Source organism: Acinonyx jubatus, chromosome B1 (genome assembly GCF_027475565.1).
Source record: "Acinonyx jubatus isolate Ajub_Pintada_27869175 chromosome B1, VMU_Ajub_asm_v1.0, whole genome shotgun sequence".
Lineage (NCBI taxonomy): Eukaryota > Metazoa > Chordata > Mammalia > Carnivora > Felidae > Acinonyx > Acinonyx jubatus.
In genome coordinates, this window is record NC_069382.1 from 99,895,261 (window position 1) to 99,910,804 (window position 15,544).

The 15,544-nt window shown below is 37.6% G+C and overlaps 1 protein-coding gene across 8 annotated transcripts in view; it reads right to left on the minus strand.

Annotated features, from left to right (window-relative positions):
* BLTP1 (bridge-like lipid transfer protein family member 1) overlaps positions 1–13,554 on the minus strand; it is a 210,186-nt gene extending 196,632 nt beyond the window's left edge. For 7 of the 8 annotated variants that reach the window (XM_027063867.2, XM_053216995.1, XM_027063905.2 and 4 more), the window contains exons 1-2: positions 13,286–13,554; positions 11,750–11,834 (exon numbers count right to left, since the gene is read on the minus strand). The gene's annotated coding sequence lies outside the window, so the exon portion shown is untranslated. Of the gene's footprint in view, positions 1–11,376; positions 11,436–11,749; positions 11,835–13,285 lie in introns of all 8 variants that reach the window. The other variant, XM_053216994.1, reaches the window with a different exon arrangement.
* Positions 13,555–15,544: the final 1,990 nt, after the last annotated feature.

Below are 15,544 nucleotides of genomic sequence, written 5' to 3' on the forward strand. Positions count from 1 at the left end.
CCACGGACCGCGAGATCGTGACCTGAGCTGAAGTCAGAGGCTTAGCCGACTGAGCCACCCAGGCGCCCCAATATTTTCTTAAAAAAATTTTTTTTGATGCTTATTTATTTTTGAGAAAGAGACAGAGACACAACGCAAGCAGAAGAGGAAACACAGAATCCAAAGTAGGTTCCAGGCTCTGAGCTATCAGCACAGAGCCTGATGCAGGGATCAAACCCACGGGCTGTGATATCATGACCTAGAGCCGAAATCGGATGCTTAACTGACTGAGCCACTCAGACACCCCTCAATATTTTCATGACTCATCTATATTCTCTTCATTCTTCCTGAAATCCATGATATTCAAAACTGCTGTCTACATTAAAATAGAAATTGTGGCAATTATTATTTTTAGTGACAAAGAAAAACATGAAAATGTGAAATAGCTCAAGCAAACAGAGCATAAACTAGAGATTTATCAAAGTTTCTAATTTAACACCACCACTACTACCACCATTTTAGGAAATACCTTTCCAAAATGATTACTTTTCAAAGTGAATTACCTGTAAAATCTTTTCAAATACTACATTCAAACTATTTTATTTCTTTCTCACTGGCATAAAAAAATCAAATTATCAAACATCTAACACTTACATTAACACTTTTAGAGACAGAATTCAAAATCTTAATTTGGTCCTTCAGAAATGGAGGTCATCCCACAAATTAGTAGGAAAAAATATAAATAATATGATAGGCAAATGAACAAAATATATAAGTAGGCAATTTACAGAGAAAGATGGTATCACTAAACATTGGGACAATCACCCAATAGTGATATAAGTAAAAATTAGAAAGACTGTAAACAACTACTTCAGCAAAAGTATGGGAAAATGGGCACTCATACACAGCTGGGGAGTAAACTACATTTGGAAAGAACAATTTATTCAAATACTGTAAGAATGTGTATACTTTAACTCGGACAGCATTACACAGTGTACTGAAAAATTTAAAAAAACATATCAATTAATTGGAAAATAATTAAATAGTTAAATATAGTGTACTTTACTGGGAAATAATATGCAGCCTTTCTAAAAAAAATGAGATAGCTCTATATGGGCTGATACACAGAAAAGTCCAGGATATATGTAATGTTAGCAGGGAAAGAGCAAGTTGAGAAACAAAATGTATAGCATTCCACTTAATGTTTAAAAGAAAAAAGACCAGGGGTGCCTGGGTGGCTCAGTCGGTTGAGCATCCGACTTTGGCTCAGGTCATGATCTCACAGTTCATGGGTTCAAGCCTCACGTGGGCTCTGTGCTGAAAGCTCACAGCCTGGAGCCTGCTTCAGATTCTGTGTCTCCCTCTCTTTCTGCCCCTTCCCCACTCATGCTCTGTCTCTCTCTCAAAAAAAACTGAATAAACATAAAAAAAGACTATCCATTATGTATATTACATATAGACACCGTATATATACACACATATGTATATATGTGCACATATATGGAGTGTGTGTATATATACGCACTTTTTTAAATCAGCAAAAACAGTGAAGCCATATTATCGTTACCTCTAGAGAGAGCATTGGGAAAGACTTAGGAGGAAGGAAAAGAAACAGTGAAACAGGACTTCCACTTTTACTCTTGACACTTAGGTATTGTCTAATGTTTTACAATTGGCATATAATACTTCCATAATTTAAAAAGAAAAAGGTAGATTTGGTAACTAGAAGATAGGAAATGACAGGTGAGAGACTTTTCTTGCCCAAGCATACATGTATTGACCTCTTCTTATAACCAACCAAGAAATAGGTGTCTCCCAACCCCAAAATAACAACTCAGTCATCTGTCATTCTAGCATCATGTCTTTCTTCAGTGCTTAAATACTTAGCTTTTTAAAAAATTAAAGTGCAAATACTGAGCAAACTCAAACTTCATCACAACATCAGAAAGATCACCTTAGCATGAATTATTTGAATTGACGGCCTTGAATATAAGAATGGAAGAAATATATACTGTTCTAGAAAGGGGAGACAAGTAAGTTTCATCAAGAAAGGACATAAAGAACATTAAGAGAGATTGGGGAAGGGAGAAGGAGGAGGCAGTCATCAAAGAAAAAACAGTAGAATCCAAAGATCCTGCTTCAGACTATATTGTTCCAGAAACAGGACATTATGTGGATTGAGAGCATGGATTCTATACTAGACTAAGTTAGAACTACCAGATCGAATGTTATGCTGTGTGACCATGGGCAAGTTACCTAACCATTCTGTGCTCTATTCCCTCATCTGTAAAACAAGAACACTAATAATACCTACCTGACAGAGGTGAATAGTGAAAACTGATAAATTCATGTATGTAAACCATTTAGAATAGCACCCAGCACATAGTAAATAATACACCATATAAATGTTTGCTGATTGCAACCAATGCTTTTGGTGTCTTGCCCACATACTGTTAGCATTCATCTCTACACAAGATGACTGCTCATTTGGAACAACCGAATACTTTACTGAGGGCTGCTTTTGGACTGCAGAAACATGCTCAGCTTATACTCAGGGCAAGCCAGAAATGCCAAAGAGGTAACATCAATGACGGCTAGGAAAGTGGTGGATACACAACTGCAGCTTCTTTGTTCTTGATTTGGGATAACTCTGAGGCATAGTATTTTTTTAAGTTTACTTATTTATTTTTGAGAGAGAGCAGAGGAGGGGCAGAAGGGTGGGGGGGAGGGAGAGAGAGAGACTTCCAAGCAGGCCCCACGCTGTCAGCACAGAGCCCAATGCGGGGCTCAAACTCCCCAACCATGAGATCATGACCAGAGCTGAAACTAAGAGTCAGACGCTTAACCGACTGAGCCACCCAGGCGCCCCTGAGGCATATTCCATTTGGTTTCCCAAGAGTTCACCAATGGTAGTGAGCTCCAGATGCCCACAGTGGTAACTGCTAGGATAATGCCCTTTACTGACTTCAATCCCTTTCCTTTCTTACTTCCCCATTCTCCTACCAGTCTTTCCTACGATCACTTCTATACTTGAGTCCTTCCTTATCCAGGTATTGGTTCTAGGAAGACCTAAACTAAGGAACTATTTTTTTGTTTGTTTGTTTGTTACCAGTCCTATTAAATCTGAGGATAGCTTTCTTTTACATGAAAAATGATTCTGTACTTTAAAGACATCATAAAAAAATAAATAAATAAAATTAAAAAATAAAATAAAGAGATCATAAAACCATACCATTTAAAGGACACAGTGTTAAATATTTAATATCTTTTAAAAGTTTGGTTTAATTCAGGGTGTGTGTGTGTATATATATATATATATATATATATCATGTGTAATATATATATATATGTGTGTACAGAAAGAGAAACATTTCCTTCATCTGAACAGGAAGAAAGGAAAGGAAAGACCAAGATATGGGGAGATCTGGTGATAGAAAGATGAAAGAATCTGATGGCTTCCATAGATTTTTGAAAAATCAAATTCAGGGCGCCTGAGTGACTCAGTTGGTTGAGCATTTGACTTCGGCTCAGGTCATGATTTCATGGTTCATGAGTTTGAGTCCCTCATCAGGTGAGCTCGAGCCCCTCTTCAGGTGAGCTCCATCCACTTCTTTTTCTTTCTCTCTCTCTCTCTCCCCCTCCCTCATGGGATTCTCTCTCTCTCTCTCTCTCTCTCAATAAAAAAAAAAAAAGTCAAATTCATATTTATCTAAAATCTCTTCTATTTCATTTTTTTTTTTTTACTTATTACTCCAAGTTTTTTGGCACTAGTCCCATAACTTCTACAGTACCTGTTCCTTTTCTATTTTTCTTAGTTTTTAGCTTTTAATTTGTGTTTGTGACAACTGTAAGAAGAATGACCCTAAGTGGTTGGTGAAAGAAAATAATGAATAAGAGGGCCTTCATCACCACAGCTTACCCCAAGTCCCCCAATTCCACCCTACCTCAGCAATAATTATTTATCATCTCAGAAAAGGGGTGAGTGGGAGGAACTGGAGGATCTGTGCACCTGCCCACAGCTTGTCAAGAAAACTTCACTGCACTGGTTAGATTACCTTCTTCCAAAAGAAGAGATATCATCCCATAATTTGACACAGGATTTCAGGTATAAGGTTTTCCTATATCCGGTTTAAACTGGAACAAGTCTATATATAACATTATCTATGATGTGAAAAGATCTGGTTATGAAGAGACAGAGCTTTCTTGGGTACTGTCATGGGAAAGTAAATACTGATTTAGATTTTTTGGAACAACATAGTTAAGACAGTTGCTTGATAATGTTGAGCTACTTTTTTGTTTATTCATTCAATAAATATTTATTGAGCTTAAAAATTCTGTAATACAGCTAAGAATTCTGAGTATTAAGTACAAGATTTGGAATATTTACAATAACCTTTTTAGTACGATGTCTGGAAATATAGAAAATACTAGAAAAAAAAAGGCTGTTTGAATGAATACCTGTATCTTAGCAGTTATCGTACCATATTACAATCATTACTTTAGAAGTTTGTCTCCCCTGGTAGACAAATGTTCTTAAGGATGGGTTTGCCCTACCCATTTAAGCATAATATCTAACCAAGTTCTGTATACAGAAGTCTCTCAATAAATACTTGTTTCAGAAATGAATGAAATAAATACATCATCATGGAAGTACATAATTACGAGCTATCGCCAAAAGTGAGTATTAAAAAAAAAAAAAAAATGATAAGTGAGTATTCCAATGTACCCAGAGCCAAAGAGATTCCTAAGTGATCTTTTTCACTCTCAAGAAAATCTGGTTTTCATTTGCTTGAGTTTAAGAAGAGGATATTCAACTTTTTAACAACCCAATTATGTGAAAAAAGTTTAATCAAATCTCACGCAACAATGAAATCACAATTCTTTGTATAAAAAGACAAATCACAATTCTTTGTATCTTCAGACCATCATATTAAAATTCCCTGCATTTAATTATAGTTCCTTTTCTAAAATGTTTTTATTGTATTGTATTGTATCTTAATTGGAGAGAAAGAGAGAGAGAGAGAGAGAGCGCAAACACACAAATGCACGAGCAGGGGAGGGGCAGAGAGAGAAAAGGAGAGAATCCCAAGCAGGCTCTGAGCTGTTAGTGTAGAGCAGGGCTCGGAGACCGCGAGATCATAATCTGAGCCAGTATCAATAGTCAGACACCTAACCAACTGAGCCACCCAGGCGCCCTCAGTTCCTTTTCTATAAAAGAAACTGCATGAGTTTTAAAAGTTGGAAAATAAATGAACTTTACAGCTCTCCTCTGAACTTCATCAATATTCATATTCTACCATCAGGTAAAATTAAACACCTATTAGGACAAAGCACTTACCCTTGGCCAATTTTACTGATCTACAGTAACTGTTACAGAATATATACACTTACTTGAGAATTTTTCAGTTACTGTTTGATTTCTGCTCATATGTAACAAATTATCTGGAGATAACTTTTGTAAAAGTTCCCCATTTCAAAGTCATTTATGTCCACCTTAGAATTAAGAAGCCAGATAACTGACCCAAATATCTAAGTAAATACCAATAAAAATGAAATGTCTGAACAGACTGCTCATCTCTACTATGACATAATGACATCCCAAAACAAAAGTAAAACATAAATCATATCATGACAACATTTTTATCCAAAATGAAGTTTCAAGGATGATTAGAACATTTGAGCTATTCATTTAAACACTGACCATTCACCAATCTAAAGGTAAACGGCCTAAAACACATGACTTTCCAATTCCATGATGCTTCATAAATAAAGTATATAAAATAGGGAAGTACTTACAACTAATATCTCACATAAAATAAATATGTAAATCTTACATTACAAGATAGTAATGGAATATATTAACAAGGTTGTTATTACCCATTAAACATAGAGTGATTGGAAAAGCCCAATCTGACTAAAATATTTTACCTATCAGGATACAAGGCTTTAAATTCCACCATCCATCCCTTCAAGGGGAGTATTAACCAATATCATCTCTTAAAACTCAAAATAAAGCAAAAATTTATAATGTCCTATTCTGTTCATTTAAACAAACAAGATAGACAATTATCCTCTTAAGTTAGACCAGGTATATAATTATCTCTACCGAGAAAGTCATTCCAGGTTCCTTTCAGTCCCAGGATTCCAAGTGCAACAAACACAATTCACTATTAACTAACTCCAAAACCCAACAGAATTAAATGGTAAAATAACATTCTATCAGAAATAACAGAAATCATCTGGTATACTGGAACTAGGCTTTACAGTCAGATTTGAAATGGAAAGCTTGCTCTACCCCTTTAATACCTTCCTTAGCTGTGAGATAGCTTAAGCAAATTACTGAATCTCTTTGAGCCTGTCCAAATGGCCATCTCTTCTCTGAAGAGATGCTCAAGGCATTAAAAACATGAAGCAAACAAGCTAACATACAGTGCCTGACAAGAAACACATTACAGCAGTGGTGCTAAGCTACTATCATTAATGTTCTTTAAGAAAAAATCAGCTCAACAAAAAAGGTGAAAGCTAAAAAAAATAAATAAAATGCATAGCAGTAGACAATGATTGAAATGTATTTCATTCCTTACAATATATGAGAAAAATACATATATTTAACTAAATAACAGAATTTTATAACCAAAAAAATTAGTTGGCACAAATAACAATCAAGAAATTAAGTTAATATGAATAACGTAGTTCTACAAATAACAGTGAGTATGATATGATTCTTAGAAGCAGATCAAGTACCAAAATACACTAGTTACCAGGCAACTATTGCTAAAGAAATATTCAGATATGGTGAATGACAATTCAAACACTAAAAATCTGCAAACTAAACATACTTTTTAATAACATAATCTATGCTACAGAAACTGTTCTTTATGTTATATATGAAAGAATTTTTAACATCTCAGAAATCATATCATTCAACAAAAATGTTGCACTTTAGCACACCTCACTGCTATAGACAGAAATTTATGCTGGTTTACCTAAATACTTATTAAAAGCAAAACAATAAAAATCTGTAGAAAACATATCTATTAATAGGGTAAAAAGAACAGACTTCAAACTCTCCGAACCTAGAAGAAACCATGATTCTTAAATACAATCCACTTTTAATAATCCACCAGAACTAATTTCTACCTTCAACATATTCCTTGATATGGTCAGCAATGCAAAGAGCTCAACAGTAACTGCCAAGTGAAAGATGTAATCCTCCTACTTTTACTTCCCATTCACTGGTTGTGGGGTTTTGTCTTCATTTTGTACTGACTAGTGAACACATTCTGCAAGTTTCCTTTCTTTTTTTTTTTTTTAAGTGTTTGTTTATTTTTTGGGAGAAAGAGAAAGCACAAGCAGGAGGGGCAGAGAGAAAGACAGAAGGAAGACAGAGGGAAACAAAGAATCTAAAGCAGGCTCCAAGCTCTGAGCTGACAGCAGCAAGTCCGATGCAGGGCTTGAACTCATGAACCCTGAGATCATGACCTGAGGAGAAGTCGAACACTCCAACTGAGCCACCCTGGTGCCCCTCCTTCAATTCTTTTAATCAAGAATTCAATATATCAACTTTGATTTAGATTAAAAATACACCAGAAGGCATAACACTAAATAGCACCAGCAAAATAATTTTCTAGAAGATTTTTGTAATAAGTCTATTTCCATTTTCCTATCTGGCTCTTAAGGTTCTATCTTCTCCCTTATGTCACTTCAGTCAGAAACCCTCCCAAATACATGTTCAAACTATTCACCCAACCAAAAAGGGTCTCTGGATGTGGGGAGAGGGAGAAACTTGTCACATGTGTTTACCAACACTCTCCTCACATCAAGTTCAAAGAAAACGTTTTCTTATTAGTATGTTGCTACCCTAAGAGCCCACAAGATTCATTTAACAGCCAATTCCTGTGAGCTGACGATATTGCTACAACTGAAACTGAACTTTCATGTAAGTAAAACAACAACAAAGAAGTCTGCTTTGGGGAAGTTTTATGTGGATATGACCCATACAGTACTACTGGTGATACGAGACACAGCATTTTAAATGGATATGAATAGAAATATACTTTACGTATACATAAAAAGTGACCAAGTACAAACAGATCAATAATCTAAAATTCAGACTTTAAACATTTGGTCAATGTTCTCTTACCCTTTGAAACATTCATTCCATGGTATTAATGCACCATTAAAATGATAAAAATATAGCTATCATAACAATGGCTACAACACTTATTCAAGGTTTGCTGTGTGCTAGACACAGTGCTAAACACTTTATGTGCATTTACTCATCTAATTGTCACAAATAACTACTCATTAACAATTCCCCATTTTAAAGACGAGAAAACTATGGCACTGAGAAGCTAAGCACAGACACAGCTAAGGCCCCAGTAATTATCTCTTAGTTCTAAGTTTCGTTATGTGAAAAATGAGATCCTTCCTCCCAACTCTACATTTAGAAGCTAATATGAATGCTACCAAAATTCAAATTTTGGCATAAAAAATTCATATTTTGCCCACTATGGCATTTTTTTTTAACCTAAAATGATTCTCTATTAAGTCAAGGGTCAACAAGCACTTTTTTTTAAATAACCCTGAGTGGTAACACAAGTTGTACAGCCTGATTAGCAGCAAAAAAGGCCAAATTATAAAGCGAACCAAATCTAACTTAACCACCTCCCACTCCTCTAGAACCTCTCTCTCACCTGATCATAAAGGCTATTATTCACTGACTTTTAAAGAGCTTTTTTGCCCCTAAAGAACTTGACAATTGATAAAATGTATGGTAGTTTTAAAATGTCCAAAAACTCTTTAACATTCCTCCCTTCAAGAGGTAGAACTTAATTCTCCTCTCAGGTGTGGGCTGGACTTAGTGATACAGCTGTAAAAGAGTATGTCAGGAGCAATGGTGTGTAACTAAGTCAAAACTGGCATCACAGCTTCCTCCTTGTTCTCTCTTGGATCATCTGTTCCAGGGGAAGCCAGATGCCTTGTTAGGACATTTAAAAAGCCCTAGACAGATCGGCATGGTGAGGCTTTGAGGCCTCTAGCCAACAGACATGTATGTGTGCCATCATGGAAGCAAATCTTTCTGCCACAGTTGAGATGACTGAAGTTCCTGCCAAGATTTTGGCTGCAACCTCATGACAGACCCTAAACCAGAAGGACTGAGTTTAGGCGCTTCCAAATCCAGACTCACAGAAACTAAGATACTAAATATTTTAAACCACTAAGTTCAGGTATAATTTGTTACTCAGCAATAGATAACTAATACAAAGTATGTGAAAAGTAATTTTGCAAGATAACTACAAGTTATCTCTATTCTGATAGTTCATACCAGGCATGTTAAGCTAAACTAATGCACTCTACTCTCCTCCAATTTACCAAAAGATGAGGAATCAGCAATAACACACCAAGAAGATTACCAATCCCATGAATGAACCATTTCCTCTCTCTACTTTAAGTGAGAGTCTCCTGCATGGACTCTGTGGAGCAACCCCTACCTTGCCTCTACATATTCATCTGTATCCGTAATCATCACCATCTCCTTAACTCCTGTCTCAGAAGTCTATCTAAAGCACCCTTGACCTGCATCCTCATTTTCCATCCCTTCCAGCTTAGTCAGTGACCTTGCTTCACTAATTATTGTCCCTCTCTCCTCTATCTTCAAATTTTATTTTTGATGTTTTTTTATCCTCAGCAAATAAAGATTATAAATCATATCACTCATACCTTTAAAAAACAAAAACTCTCAAACTCATATATCTAGCGATCCCCTCTCTATTCAATTTAGAATCAAACTTTCTGAAATAGGTAAATGACAGTACCTATTTCAATTTCCTTATCTCTTACCAGTGTGAACTGGCTCCATCCATATAATCGCTCTTGCTCAGGTCAACAACTTTTTTAAATTTTTTTTTTTAACATTTATTTATTCTTGAAAGAGATTGAGAGAGAAAGAGAGAGAGAGAGAAAGAGAGAGAAAATATGAGCGGGGGAGGGGCAGAGGGAGAGAGGGACACATAATCTAAAGCAGGCTCCAGGCTCTGAGCTGTCAGCAGAGCCCGATGCAGAGATCATGACCTGAGCCAAAGTCAGATGCTTAACCAACTGAGCCACCCAGGTGCCCCAACAACTTCTTGACATGTCTGATAGATACTTTCTTTGTCCTCATTTTATCTGATATCTCAAAGGTGTTTAATACTCACTCCTTTTCTCCAAACTCAGTTCTTCCACTGACTTCTGTGATTCTCCTGCTTCCTTATCCATTCATTCATCTCCTTTGAGGTGTGTCTTCCTTCCAGGATAGGGATTTATTAGTCTTCCCTATCCGCATTTCTTTTCTTTTACTCTACATTTTTTCCCTGAGTGATCTCATCTAGTCACATTGCTTTTAACCATCATCTATAAGCTGAGACTCCAAATTTTATATCCCCAGCGGGGTCTTCTTAACTAAGATCTATATCCAGCTTCCTAATGACATTTCTTGGAAGTCACAGATGCCTCATAACAACAGCCCCACAACCATGTTCCCCAATCTATTGTTCTTCCTATACTGCCTCAGTAAATGGTCCCAGAATCCATTCAGTTTCTCAAGCCAGATATCAGATATCAGTTCCTTTATCCTTCAAATGTTTATTATACATTTATTATGTGCTTGCATATGACAGTAGCTAAAAATTACCCGGACTCGACTTTCTCTCAAGCCCAAAATCCTACTCAATACATCTCCTTTGCATCTGTCTAATCCATCTCCATCTTTAATTCCCATTTGCATCTCTGTACTTCTGGTTCTCATTTGCCACCTGAATTATTACAATGCCTCTTATGATCACCACTCTGCCAAACTCATCACCCTCCAACTCTTCACCAGACTGTTGCCTGACCATGTCACTTTTATTCGTTATATATAAATTGCCTGAAATTTTCTCATATTAAAGAGTTAATTTTCTTAACCTCTCAAGAAATTTTTGAAATTCTATCATTATCTTTAACATGAAAAAAAATATGATGAAATGAAGTCTAGAAGAATCCTAGTATCCCACTGTACCTTAGAGTAGCACTAGTAGAGTACCTTCCTTTATTAAAATTATGAAAGATTTATTACAAATACAAACATTTACCATATGGGCAGTGCTATTTTCTAGTCTTTTATATAAACCAAAAACATCTTTGCACATAGAAATAAAAAAATGTATGATATTTCACAAAAATATTACCTTCCAGGCAAAATTCACTACTCTAGTATTCTCAAGGGCCATGATGAACACTAATACTAAAAGCCTGAAATATGGTACTTAATAAATATTGATGAAATGAATTAAATATTTCTTCATCGTGTTTAACTGTGTCTTCTACTAATCTCCATAGAACTCATAATATAAAATATACTTGACTTCAACATACCTAGTATCCTGTGAAGAACAAACCAAAGTCAACTAATTTTCTTCATTTATTTTTAAAGCCTTTTATAACATGGGCATGAGCAAGAAAAAGAAAGAAAAAAATGTTAACACTTGATAGAGAATTAAGCCAAAGCTTCCCTTGGCTTTCTCCTCCCAATACACAAGCTAAGCACACAACTTAATTAATTGTCAATCAGATATCAACAATTCAAAAGTGAGGTAAGGTGAATGGCAGGTCATGTTATATACTGCCCCAACCTTCACTCTATGACCACTCAAGCAGCTTAAAACACAACTGAAGCAGAAAGTCAGATTTCGTCTATCTCAGCTTTAATTGGAAATTATTTTTTTAAAAACTTGACCAAAATATTTACTCAATTTTTTTCCAGAGTCTGCAGTGTTGTTTTTCTTTCTCCTTGTCTTCAGAAGGCCCACCTGCAGCGTTTCATCTTAACAAACCTGAAAAGAACATTTTAACCAATTACAGAAGATAGTTCGGCTTTATCAACATTTGCGCCATTTCAGAATAAATTATTTGATTGCATGAGTGTGAATGCACACACATAGAAAGTGTTTAATGTTACTCCAATATCACATTTCCTTCTTTAAAGTTTCCAGACAAGAAATACTTCCAAACTAGAATAAGACCACGGTTTCCAAATTACAGTGTTCTAAAGCTTTTAGAACAAGGTTCCAGAAGTCAAATCCTATGTTTAAAACATAAGTGTGGCCTTAAAAAAGTTGTCCTCTCAAACTGTTTGTTCTCTGCTGGCAGGAATGGTGCCTCAGTTTCCTTCCTATTCCAAGCACCTGGCACACTTTTTATCAAATGAAAATCACTTTGCAAACTGTTCAGATACTTGGGAGATGGTAAAGCATACTGATTATGGGACCTTAAACTGGCGTCAGATTACCTGGTTTAAATCACATCTCTACTTTGTACAAGCTGATTTTTAGGGCTGCACGGTTTAGTTCATCTATAAAATGAGAGTAATAACAGACCTAACGTGATAGGATCGTTATGATGATTAAATGAGATAACATGCACATAAAATATGTCTTTCTCAACAATTATGTAAAATGAATATTCTGGTTAATTCATCTATTTTCATATTAAATGTTTATGGTTAACTTAGAATAAATCAGCTTCAATGCCATACACAGGGTGAAAGCAGTAACATGAAACCAGTTGAAACGTACACGCTTGGGCAGTTACAAAAACATGATTTTCTTACAGAGGAAATTTACAAGAATTCTTTCCATTTAACAAGCGTCCCTGTCTACTGTCAAAACTAAGGTCAATGGGGGTGGGAGTTAGGTGTGGAGGAGGGGAGAAAACAATATACTCTGCAGAAGGAAAATCAACTTCCCTTCACCTTCCTTTGACCGTAAGATACTGTTTCCGCTGAAATGTACTCTTCAATAGTGTAGACTCAGCAAGCACCAACTCACAATACAACACACGTCCCGCCTGGATTGGGAAGGGGGAAGGTTCTAAGGCTCCACCGCCATCGGTCAGTAGACCCTACGTTAAGCAGTTCGGGGTCTGCCTGCAGCCAAGGGCTCCCAGCAAGGCTAAAGCCGGAGCCTGCAGGTGCGCTTGTCCTTCCCGCCCGCGGAGTCCACACACCAAGTGGGCGCCGCCCACCCGTCTTATCACCATCCACCGAGGCCGCTCCGGCGTCGGCGCCCCCAACCATCGACTGTAATGGCTCTTCCAGGCCTTCCCATTGACCTTCTACACCCGGTCTACAGGTCCCGGTGCTGCAGGTAAGAATAGCAAACTAGGAAACGAGTCGACGCCGCAACAGCGGCGAAGAAGCCAAACCTCCAGACTCTGACCTGGCTGAGTTCCAGAGATAATGGCAAACTGCTCACCCAACCCTGCCCAGTCCGACCCGTCCCCTCACCTGGGCGAGCGCCGGGGCGGCCTGGAACCGCACCGGCCTCTTCGAGGGACGCTAAAGGCCTCGGGCAGCGGCAGCAGCGCCGAGCCGGCGAAGCTCTGCCCGCGCCCACACCCTCTAGCCCCGCCACCCCGGCCAGCTGCTTTAGGTCCGGCCGGGGGCCCCTAGCCACTGCCACAGAGAGGGGCGGAGAAGGATGGGAGGGGTCCCAGCTAGAGCCAGGCGTCGCTGCGGCTGCGGCTGCGTCAACTGGTAGCGTCAGACGTCACGGCGCCGGCACGCCACCCAGGCCCCATCCAGGAATCTGCAGCGCCCCACCCCTTTTCTCTCCTCCTCTTCCCCGGTCCCCGCACTGTGGGTGGAGCCTGGGCCGCTTGGAGGAGGTCCGGGGCGGGTTTGGAAAAATCGCTTGCTACTTAGCCACGGGAGCGGTCAATGAATGGCCTTCCTGAGGCCAGGAGGCCGAGAAGCGCGGATAAGACCAGGACGTTAACAAAAAGGACAATCAAACCGGTGCTATGAAGTGAAATGAATCCTCTCGGAATAGAGAATAATATTTTTATGACCTTATCAATATAAGGTGCTTGATTGTATGAAATGAAACTACATTGACTCAATTGAGTCTGTTATTAATGAAAAGTGGTTTGATGCTCACCATTTTTAAACAGACTCTTAATATTATTTAGCGGGTGAACCAAGGCAAATGACTTTCTGGAGTTGGAGAATTATCTCAGATATATTGCACACTTCTTATGTACGAATTGTGATAAGAAGAGGAAAGTGGAAAGCTGTCTTAGCTCTATGGAAGCTTTCTGAGTGCTTGGGACAGATGTGGAATATGCACATAAGACAACTAGAAGTGCGCACAGTGATACACTAGCAATAGCAAACAATGCTAAGCATGGGCCAGGCGCTGTTCTAAGATTTTATATTTATTGATTCATTTAACCCTCCCCAAACCCTGCAAGGTAAATACTCATTATCCCTTCTATCCTCATTTCACAAATTAAAAACTAAGGTACAGAAAGGTTAAATAACTTGCCAAACTGTACCATAAATATGAAGGTATGAAGAGATTAAATAGCTTGGAAAGCGAGGTTTTCAACCCAAGCAGTGTGGCTCCAAAGTTCATGCTATTAAGCACTACTGTATACTTTATACTGCCTCAAGTTCTAAATGTCTAAAACTCTACTTCTGACTTCCTTCCTGAGCTGAAGTACCATATCTCCTAAGGTTTTCAAGTGGGAGTTTCACTCTTTCCTGAAAAGGAACAGATGTGAAACCAAATATAAAATAAAGCCAGAAAAGGTTAAACATGTGAGATACCATATTGCATATAAGATACTTTTATTGCGTGTAAGGAAATAGAGGCCCTGGCAGAAATGATTTAAAAGGCTGGATAGAAGCCAAGAAGAGAAAAACATATACCTATCTTAGTTGCTTCCACCTGCTACCACGACACTCCTACCACCCTTATTTGAATTACCTCTTTAGAGTTTATTTCTCCTCTTCTACAAAGACATTAATTTCAACAGTCTTTCAAAGTCTGTAAGAATCCCAATCATTCTCAAGCTTTGTTCTCTAATAAGGCACCAGGAACCCCCACATGAATTAAAATTTGTCACAGCCAAACTACTTACTTTGCCCAAGAGCGAAACTGTCCCAGTACAAATTCTCTGGACTAGAAATTACCTAGATGTGGTTCAGTTTCAAAAAGTGAACTAAATTGCCCTGAAGCTAAAAAGGAAGAGGGGAAAGAAATGGAGATTGAACGGAATAAATCTCTAATGGTGTAGTTTCAGGCACAATGGAAGGATTATTTAAGGATGAGAGGGATTACCTTCAAAACAATCCACAGGTGTAGCCAGCCACCAAATTATCCAAATTTAGTTGCTTTCTATTTACGTTGATATTTTCATCATGAAATGTTTTACAGTAGAGTAAAATAAAATGTGCTTCAAAAACTAAATATATGTTAAGAAAATTTTAAAAAATTAACAATATGCTAAGTGCCAGGCACTTGGCTAATAATGCCTTATATGCACTATTTCATTTGATTTGCACAAGCCCATAATGTAAATACCACTTGTGGATAAGGAAGTTTAGAAAACTTAAATAACTTGTCCAAGGTCACACAAACTAGAAAGTGGAACCAAAGCTTGAACTCAAGTGAGTCTAACTCAAACACCTATCATCTTTCACTACCCTATATTAGATCCAAGTTAAAAAAAACTTATGAATTGTAGAACATCAACATACAAT